Source organism: Physella acuta, unplaced genomic scaffold, assembly GCF_028476545.2.
Source record: "Physella acuta isolate Inbredline_101_S28 unplaced genomic scaffold, ASM2847654v3 ptg001066l, whole genome shotgun sequence".
Classification (NCBI taxonomy): Eukaryota; Metazoa; Mollusca; class Gastropoda; family Physidae; genus Physella; species Physella acuta.
In genome coordinates this window covers 93,909-102,549 of record NW_026732583.1, presented here as the reverse complement: position 1 = coordinate 102,549, position 8,641 = coordinate 93,909, and the positions used below count along the sequence as shown (strand labels likewise).

The following is an 8,641-nucleotide window of genomic DNA, read 5'->3' as shown; positions in this document are numbered from 1 at the left end:
AAGTTTATTAAGGAAATATTTGTACCCAGTATGGACAACACCCCCACCCGCCCCCGCATTGTGACGCTACTTAAATAGCGCACACTTAATCCGTTTGGTGAGCTCACTATAAATACAATTACCACGGATGTACTCTTAAGGCATCGGACTTGGCTAAAGGGGCAGATAATTGTCATTTTCTTTGAGTTATCTATTCTGCGTTTAGGCAAATAATCTTTGTCGTGCGGTTGCGACACTTAACAAACGTTTTCAGTGGCGTAGCGAGGTCGGGTGTCACCCGGTGCGGCACTTAATGGTGCCCCCCCCCCCCCGTAAAAATTTATATATATATATATATATATATATATATATATATATATATATATATATATATATATATATATATATATATATATATATATATATATATGTATATGTATATATATATATATATATGTATATGTATATATATATATATATATATATATATATATATATATATATATATATATATATATATATATATATATATATATATATATATATATATGGGGCGGTAGACTTTCTCCCCCCCCCCTCCCCGAAGAGATGCTTGGAAGAAACTCTGTCAGTTACAGTGGCGTAGCGTGGTCGGGTGTTACCCGGCGCGGCACTTAATGGTGTCCCCCCCCCCCAGAGGCGTCACCCCCCCCCCCCCTCGAACTTTCGATTTACACCCCCCACCTCAAGTTTTTCTCTATATATTTTGCTCTTTTTTGCCTTGGTGTCACCTCCCTAAATGGTATCACCCGGTGCGGTCCGAACCCCCCCCCCCCCCCGCTACGCCTCTGGTCGGTGATAAATGCAGCTTGATGTTGTCACCCCCTCCTCTCCACCCTTGTCGGGATTTGTCAACTTTGCTCTTAAAAGACTATTTAACTCACTCTAATTAATCACTTAATTAACTGGAATTATCATTTTTCTGTATATGTTTTGCTTTTTTTGCCTTCGTGTCACCCGGTGCGGTCTGCACCCCCCCCCCCCCCCCATCGCGACGCCTCTGAACGTTTTTAAAACATATATATCGACTTAATCTCATATCATTACAATACCTACATACTAAAATGTAAAAAGTAACCTTTGTATAAAAACCTTATTATTATAAGCTTTTAATTTTAAGTGCATTGAAAATAAGAAAACTTCGTAACACATCTGTCGCTCATATCTTTTACACATTTTTATAATAATTTAGTGCTTTTACTAAGCCGAGATAGATTGTTTTATCATTTTTGCAAGTTTTTAAAAGCTTGATTCCTCTGTCTGCCGCGCTTCTCCATCATTGATCGAAACTTACGAGCAAAATTTTAGCCACCTACAGAACCTACCTGACACGTAGGCTAAGATCCGCAGACAATACAATGTGACGTAAACTTTTGCATAATTTTTTAAAAATATTTTATTGATTGAATTTAAAAAAAAAAAACGTTTTGATAGTAAGTTACAAAAACTATGTAGATTCTACCTACAATTTTGAAATCGCTTTCCGTAATTTTTCGTAGATCTATTTATTTTATCATTCTTCAAGGGAGACTATATGGTGTTACGTGGAACAGTATTTTAATTACAGAGTTAGGGAACGCTGTTTTCCTGTGCTATTTGTAATTTTATGGGGGTATTAAAAACCCTATTATGTTCTTAACATTTTCACAGTTTCTTGTATTGATACATTTTTTGATTACCGATCTTTCTTATTTGTACATATAATTTGCATCATTTAAAAAAAAAATTGTCTTGTCCTTTTTGTGTTTTAAAATTTAAATTTACAGTCTAAAAAATGTAGAAAAAATATGTACATTTACAGTTTTAAAATATATACATATTTTAAAACTGCCATATGACGTAGATTCTACTAATTCGCTAAATTGTCTGAGACCTTCTAAATACGGGAAATCCCGTTGGACCAATGCGTTAATTCAAAAGTTCCCTGACTGCTGATCGTCTTGTTAACCGTTGGCGTTGAAACCGTTTCACGCCGCCCTACTCTCCCTTGCTTGTCGATAGCAGACCATAAACGTCGCTGTCTGGGCAGACGCGAATGGCACTCGGCGACACTCGGAGACTCGCAACTCGTCTCGTCTCGTGCTGTACACTGTGCCGGTGACGGAATATCCCACTGCTTAGACCACCTATGTGCTCTCTCCTTACTTTTATCAGTCCCATTGTTTTTCTCTAGAACTGCGTATTCGGATTTTCTTGACAATGGGAACGGATTATCTAGATCTACTGTGTTTAAATTATTCCTGAAATAATACTATTGGTTTTTAAAAATAAACATCGATATTTTTTTTTACTGAGTTATCGTCGAACATTGTAGGCAAATACAGATGTAGTTGGTAGGATAAAATATTGCGTCGGTAATGTTTTTGTGTTCGTATTTTTATCGTGGCTCCATAAGGTAACTAAATTGTATCCTATTTAAAAGTTATCACTGGCCGATTGAATTATTCTATCAAATATTGTCTGGCCGTACTATTTAAAAAAAAAAATCTTTATTGCGTGTGGTGTTTTAGTTCAGCCTGTTGTTTATATCAAGACAAGCTGCTAGTTGAGGCAAACGTTTTTCTTGGATGTACTGGATTAACGTGGATATCTTGATTCAGGATTATTGGGATTAAAAATAACAAACTCTCCTTTCTGTCAGCGGCTTTGTGCGTTTAGAAGTGTATTCTGTTCTGGATATAACCAAGCATAAAAATTGATTTTTCAAAGACCTGGCATGCCCCTGACTTCACCTGATGTCGCACCTGGAAGCTGATGAGATCGTTGACCCCACTAGGGATATCGTAGTCTGATACCAGACATTGTCACTGATTGTGTATGGACCTTTATGTGAGGTGAGTTTTGTTGAAGTAATTTACTCACACTGACTGACAAAACAAACTAGTGTAAAGTTTTTACTAGCAGTCTCAGTAATTAATACTGGTTACAGCTAATAACTAGGCAGCTAGGATTCCCTCAATCCCTCCCCCCACCCCCACAACCATCTTACCCAGTATGAAAAGCCCATTCTATAGCAAAAACATAATCTAAGACTTCACGTGACTTGTGTTACTCTGTTAGCCTGCTGCTTATATGATTTGATTCACTAATGGCGCCTGGCTCAGTGGCACCGTGTATGTTTTGAGTACCATATATATATATATATATATATATATATATATATATATATATATATATATATATATATATATATATATATATATATATATATAAACACATATATTTAAACACAATTTTGGGATTAGGGATATAAAGCAAAACGAGCGCACCGTTCTAAATGTCAATAACTTAACGTAATACTTCTTTCATTATGGGGGTTCTATTTCCTATTTCCAACCCCCGCCGATTCTTGTCTAAGCAACAGAATGAGACGACACCGTAACGTTGCATGAAGCCTATCTTCAAAAGCACACAGTAACGTTGCTTGAAACCTATCTTTAAAAGCACACAGTGTATTATATATTTTTTTTAAGTTACTTAGGTTTCAGCAGGTATTTTGGAGCAGGTGCGTTGAGCACCAAAACCTAATATTTCTAGTGTCCTTTACCGGAAGTTGAGGCTTGTAGGCCAACAATCTACAACGTGTCATATGGTGCGAACAAGAACGACAACCCGCTTACATCGGTAGTTATCGGTCCTGAGTGTACAAAAAATCAAGCATATAATTGATAAGTTAATGGGGCAGCGTGCTGTTGGCCCAGGATCACGTGTCACCTAATGTTGTGTGTCACGTTAATCTGTGTTATTTGCCACGGCCCACTACAATAGGTATACAAACATTGGTGCTGTTGAAAGCGAGATTTTCATTCGTCAACCGCCGTGGCTGTTTGCATGAAGACGTTATGTAATAAAAGGCGTTTTTTGAGTTAAACATGAAGATTTTAACTAGGGATGAGGGGGGGGGGTGTGGATGGGGGTGCTTAGCGATTGTGTTACTACGGGTTGAATAAGGTTCGGTCGATTAATGCACTAGCTATAGGACAACATTTTTTTTATTATTGTTGAAGAATCCCCTTCTCTCCGCGTGCCTTCCTCGGATCTATTGTATACAAGTTTACATTTCGTTTTCAAACAGGTATGAACACATTCAACGATTTTAAACATGCTATTTTTTTTTCAAGTTAGTGTAGTTATGAACACATTCAAATACTGTAGTGACGTAATCAGTCCTTTTGGTGTCAACTGTGTACCGGAAGTTGAATGGACGGCTCAGCTTGGCCAGGTCATCCTGTCAGTGACTTCCAAAATTGGGACACATTTAACCAAGCATGCGTGGGAAATCTGTAGGACTTCACAGGGGAAAAGATGAACGCTTTTCTGTTGTCACGCTAATAATAAGCGAGTTAAGTTAGATGGGGTTTTAAGACAATCTTTGTCGGCTCATTGTATTACATTTCAAAATTAACCTCTGATTACCAGTTCATATATATATATATATATATATATATATATATATATATATATATATATATATATGTATGTATGTATATATAAGCCTATATACATATATATTTTTTTATATTATTAGGATTATTAGGCTAACAATTTAAGGACAACAAAATCATATCCACCGACTAAATATATCATGAACACAGTAGGACGAGAGGTCTCTTTAATGTTTTGTGTCCTTGTGCTGTAATCAGCTTTATTCACCGGTAAAAAGGGATTTCATCGCCAAACTTGAATGAATGGTCTACGCCCGTGGGAGAGTGTGGTGTACCGGAATATGCCGGTAACTTGCGATTATTCACAGCTAGGAGGTCACCAAATCTCGTTGAACTTTGACCCAAGGTAACAAAAGACGCTGGGGTATCCGTTGTTTTTTGAGGCTGCGGTTTGTCACCCACTTCCTGTAATGTGGGGGTAGGGGGGGGGGAGGGGTGCCTGCCGTCCTGATGAGAAGGTGTCAGGACTTCCGGGTGGACACCATTCATTTTGGTGTTTGTTTCTCTCCCCTTGCTCATCAGTTTCACACCTCTCTTTCTCTTCTCGTTGTGAGGCTCATTTCTCTCTACAGGGTGGGGTTTATTTCTCTCTACAGGGTGGGGTTTATTTCTCTCTACAGGGTTGGGTTTATTTCTCTCTACAGGGTGGGGTTTATTTCTCTCTACAGGGTTGGGTTTATTTCTCTCTACAGGGTGGGGTTTATTTCTCTCTACAGGGTTGGGTTTATTTCTCTCTACAGGGTTGGGTTTATTTCTCTCTACAGGGTGGGGTTTATTTCTCTCTACAGGGTTGGGTTTATTTCTCTCTACAGGGTGGGGTTTATTTCTCTCTACAGGGTTGGGTTTATTTCTCTCTACAGGGTGGGGTTTATTTCTCTCTACAGGGTGGGGTTTATTTCTCTCTACAGGGTGGGGTTTATTTCTCTCTACAGGGTTGGGTTTATATCTCTCTACAGGATGGGGTTTATTTCTCTCTACAGGGTGGGGTTTATTTCTCTCTACAGGATGGGGTTTATTTCTCTCTACAGGGTTGGGTTTATTTCTCTCTACAGGGTTGGGTTTATTTCTCTCTACAGGGTGGGGTTTATTTCTCTCTACAGGGTGGGGTTTATTTCTCTCTACAGGGTTGGGTTTATATCTCTCTACAGGATGGGGTTTATTTCTCTGTACAGGGTTGGGTTTATTTCTCTGTACAGTGGGGGGGGGGGGGATTACTGGAGCTAGTTTGAGCTGAAATCAGTACCGCGTATGCTGTGTAGTGTATCTAATTTGTTTCAATTGGAGGTTTGAGTTGGGGTTGAAATATCCGTACCATTCATGCTGTGTAGTGTATCTAGTTTGTTTCAATTGGAGGTTTGAGTTAGGGTTGGAATATCCGTACCATTCATGCTGTGTAGTGTATCTAGTTTGTTTCAATTGGAGGTTTGAGTTAGGGTTGGAATATCCGTACCATTCATGCTTCATGAATGAGTTATTGCATTGGGAGTGTGATAATATTTTCACAGCAGTTTTTTTTATTGATTGCCGTTAGCTGCACAATACGTTAGGTTAAGGGTTAGGCTGAAGACCAAGGCATCTCGTGAACCTACAATACGCATTATTTTAATGTGTACACGTGTACACGTTAATTACACAGTGGCATTGGGAAAAAGCCTCACGTTATAATGGTTTCACAGATTGATATTTTTAGCCACGTCAATGTGTAAAGCATATCTCAGTACTGACCTTGTTTCTGACGTTTTGATTAAGAAAACTAAACGAAGAACAACCGTTAATGGTATAGTTTATTTTATAATTTTCGTTCATCTAGGCTTGGCGCAAGACAAATTAAAACATTCTAAATGTAATCCTTACCAATAGGCCTACATAATTTAAATCAATCCGCCAAAATTCTACTTAACACTACAGTTTAATTTAGGCTACACATAAAATATTGATTTTACAACACGTAGTAAAAAAAAATCCCACTTGAAAATCACTCAATTATTAAGGACTCAAGTACACCAGATTTGGACGTTAGATAACATTCACTGGGTTACTGAAAAGGTTATGCTCAGCATTTGTGATAATTTTTTTTTAAATAAAAAATTCTGTTATGTTACACGTGATACGTCTATTTCTGTTCCTCTCGAATGATTTCATTGGCTGGAGAGTTATTGTTCTGTCATTCAGGTGACCAGTTTTAATATAAGTATGACGTCATTGAAAGTTGTGTATTTGATAAGATATTCTTGTTTGCTGACAGAAATATTTGATTTGTAAAAGATTGTTTTTTTTCATGAGACAAATTTGTATTTTTACTTCATGATTTGAACATGGATACAAAATACGGTTCAAATTATGTAACATGACTACCATTCAGCCGATAGAAAAATTACATAGCGAGATGCTTTTAGCCTAGTTGTTGTTTCGCTTCTTTTCTGCAAGGTTTTCAACCAGTCATTATATTAATTCACTCGCATTCAGGCAACCCCGAGCAACTATTCATGTACAATCTGGCATGCTTGACTGCCTGTCTATTGGGGGTGTACAAAATTACCTGGCCGCCACAATGGCCGGCCTTATGCAACACGGGACCGTGAGGGTCAGACAGTCAGCGCTTGTCCCGTAGGCCGTCATGGCTATCTGAATGTGTTTGATTGTCCCCACTCAACGGCTGCATGTTTGGGGCCCGTGTGACGTCACACGGCTGGCTCGACTTGCGGTGTCAACATGCGCTGTTGGTTGTGTACCGGCGCGCATATATAACAGGAGCTGTGGTGCCCCATACATGGAGCTGTGTGACCCAATACATGGAGCTGTGTGACCCAATACATGGAGCTGTGTGACCCCATACATGGAGCTGTGTGACCCCATACTTGGAGCTGTGTGACCCTACACATGGAGCTGTGTGACCCATACATGGAGCTGTGTGACCCTACACATGGAGCTGTGTGACCCAATACATGGAGCTGTGTGACCCAATACATGGAGCTGTGTGACCCAATACATGGAGCTGTGTGACCCCATACATGGAGCTGTGTGACCCAATACATGGAGCTGTATGACCCAATACAAGAAGCTGTGTGACCCCTTATATGAAGCTGTATGACCCTGTACCAGGAGCGATGTGACCTTATACCATGAGCTGTGTATACCTTCACTTAACGTGTGTACACCTTCATCTACCGTTTGTACACCTTCACCTACCTTGTGTACACCTTCAACTGCCGTGTGTACACCTTCACCTACCGTTTGTACACCTTCACCTACCGTGTGTACACCTTCATCTACCGTGTGTACACCTTCATCTACCATGTGTACACCTTCACCTAACATGTGCACCTTCCTCTGCCTATTGATCCACCTATGAATGTGTAGTGGCGTCAGAAGAAAACAGAGTGACTCAAGTACCCCAGTACCGTATGTGCGTCGTGTTAATAAATCATCAAGAGCACTACTACAAAAAGTCGCCGAGCAATACAAAAAAAGTTGTCAAAATTTTATGAAAGGCGTGGCACTGGCTCATGATTTACTGTCAACAAAATCGGATATTCGAGGTTTTATTTACCGGCAGGATTTTTATTTTTTTTATTTTTGTTGGCTAAAGTTTGACATCCACATTGACTAAGTTCACACCTTTACCCCCACCCCACAGGTACCAATGTCATTTTATTAGCCCCACCCAAATGTATAGGAGAATTACTGGAATACCCACATAGTTACAGCATACAGTTCTTGAACAGATATATACAATTCTACCATCTTCACAATACATTTCACAAACTACAAACCTACCGGCCTTAACTACACACACACCTTCACCAACTACACACCCACCTCCACCAACTACACATCCACTTCCACCAACTACACACCTACCTCCACCTGCTACACACCCACCTCCACCAACTACACACCCACCTCCACCAACTACACACCCACCTCCAACTACACACCCACCTCCAACTACACACCCACCTCCACCAACCACACACCCACCTCCACCAACTACACACCCACCTCCAACTACACACCCACCTCCAACTACACACCCACCTCCACCAACTACACACCCACCTCCACCAACTACACACACACACCACCACCACCAACTTTCAGACACCCCAGCTTACAAATAGAGTTTTGACCAACCTTAAATCTGCCGGCATGTGCCAAAAATGTGTGAAAGTTTACCG

At 39.8% G+C, this 8,641-nt stretch overlaps 1 protein-coding gene across 1 annotated transcript in view; it reads left to right on the top strand.

Moving 5' to 3' along the window:
- Positions 1–2,462: 2,462 nt before the first annotated feature.
- Positions 2,463–8,641, top strand: part of LOC131955454 (uncharacterized) — a 49,069-nt gene continuing 42,890 nt past the window's right edge. The window contains exon 1 of the mRNA XM_059319593.1: positions 2,463–2,852. The gene's annotated coding sequence lies outside the window, so the exon portion shown is untranslated. The remainder of the gene's footprint in view (positions 2,853–8,641) is intronic.